Consider the following 2,412-nt stretch of genomic DNA (forward strand, 5'->3'; position numbering starts at 1 on the left):
TCTTCCCCACCTGTATTTCCTAGGTCCCCAGCCAGTTCCCTGGGCGAAATCGGGAGAGCTCCTGGTGGCCTTAATGGCTCTCCATGTGGTGCACCAGGACATATGGCCGGATATTTGGGAACTATACCAGGACCAGAATGAGCAGAGCCACCAGGAGGGTCCCACTCAGGAACCTGAACCGGGGGACTGGATGTGGGTCCAGAGGCATAACAGTAGAACCCTGGAACCTCGCTGGAAAGAGCCTTATGTTGTTATCTTAGACACCCCCCCCCCCATTTTGAAGCTGACAAACTGAATACTACATTTAATGTTTCCTCAGAAATGAAGCCAACCCAATGTAACTGGGGAGACAGGGAGGTGGGCCTCACTATGTGGGCCGTTTTAGGAAAGGGGACATGTATGGGGAAAGTTCCCATGGCCAGGTGAAACCTGTGTGCCATTTGTGGTCACCTCAACCACACAAACAGCTCCTGGGCAATTCCTTCAAAAGGGGTGGGGGTGGATTTGCTCAGGAACAGGCCTCACCCCTTGCCTAAGCTCAGAAGTGTTCAATACATCTAAAGAATATTGTATTTTTGTTGCTGTGTCCCCTAAAGTTATATACCACCCCGATATCCACCCTTGTGGGGCCCCTACTATAGTGTTTTTTTAATTCTAACTTTGGCCTTTGCATACTAAATAAACTTATCACTTTATTTAACACTGTGCAGCTAATGGTCCTGGACAGCACTATCAGGAGGTCGACAATCAGCAAGAGGAAGATTCCTCATTGCAGCTAAAAGACAAAAGGGGAAATGTGAGGCTGAAGTGGAGCCATGACAGGCTCCACTTTACGACCGAAACTCAGCAGGCCTAAGTTCCGGTTTTCCCCATCAGAAAGTCCCCACTTCTCAGAAAACAATATTGTTTTTCTGATAAACCGCCCCATGGCAATAGCCTATCAGAATAGGGAGCATGGGCAGTGGCGCCCAGCCAAACAGAGAGGCCAAGGGAGTAGAGTCACAGGACCAGACAGGGACCAAGAGTTGGAAACATAGTGCTGGTCCCTGAAGTCATGGAATGGACAAAGACAAGAATTGGAAACATATTGCCAGTTCCTAGAAAAAATGCTGTTTGTTACCAAACTCCATATAAACTGCTTTAGAATTCGGAGTCGGGGTCCTTGTCAAGACTCCACTGTGTTGGATGAGACTTGGAGCCTAGCTCGAGCTAGCAATAATGGGGCCTTGCATTTGGGGCCTCGAGTCTGGTCTGGTCAATGTGAGAGCGAAACTCCCTTCCTGGGACATAACAGGGGTACTTGGGGGACCATATGGGATGCTGGGAATTAAACCCAGGCTGGCAGTCTGCAAGGCAAACGCCCTACCCGCTGTATCACTCCAGCCCTGTACTGGATTCTTCCAGAAGGAAAGAGGGGATGAAGGAAAGGGAAGGAAAATAATTAGTTCCTGGTGCTTTTTAAAAAAACAAAGTTCTTGGTGCTGGAGCGATAGTACAGCATGTAGGGTGTTCGACTACCTGCTGTACTATCAAACGCAACAGAACCGGGTTTGATTCCCAGCATCCCATATGGTCCTCTGAGAGCCGCCAGGGGTGATTCCTGAGTGCACAGCCAGGAGTGACGACTGTGCCTTGCCAGGTGTGACCCATAAAGCAAAAAAAAAAGTTCTTAATTTTTTTACATTTTGAAACCATTATTGAGTCCTAGGATATTGGTGAAATTGAGCAGAGGTCCCCATGCTCAAAGTACCCCAGAGGTAACATGTACTCTGGAAAGCTGAGTTCTAGACCAGGACACAAGTGGCCACATCCCTGGGACTTGGTGATGCAAACAGGCAATTTTTAGAAGCAAAAATGTGGGTGCCTCTACTTTCTTCCCTGAGACATTTGCCTCCATCCCACTACTATTTCCAGAAACCCACTGGCACAAGCGTGTCTGGAAGAAGTGTGATTTAATAAATTACTGGATAGAAGGGCAATATATGTACAGGCTGCGGGGTGCAGGGAAGCCCCAGATCCTCAAAAAGTGATTTAGTTTCTTAAGTATATGGAGGGCTGCATCTGGCCTGGCCCTGCTTCTCAATCAGCCAGATTTGTGTACCCCCATTCCTGCTTCCTCAGACTGCAGGTCATTCCTGAGACCCTGAGGCTAGACCACTCCCACCCCTACCCCCAGATCTTCCCACAAAAAAACTAGGAAGTGCTGTGATTGTCTTGAACCCTTCAGGGACCCTGGATTCAGAATCAGGTGGGTTCCTGGGGACAGTCCACACACCCAGACTCCACAGAGAACCGAGTTCCCTTCAGGGCACTCGGAATCTGACCCTGCAGCCAGGGGCCCAAAATCTGGGAGGAAGAAGGAAGCAGAGTCTGCATGTAGCTGGCGGGGCGTCAGGTTCTGCTCTCCATGGG

This window comes from Sorex araneus, chromosome 8, assembly GCF_027595985.1.
Source record: "Sorex araneus isolate mSorAra2 chromosome 8, mSorAra2.pri, whole genome shotgun sequence".
Classification (NCBI taxonomy): domain Eukaryota; kingdom Metazoa; phylum Chordata; class Mammalia; order Eulipotyphla; family Soricidae; genus Sorex; species Sorex araneus.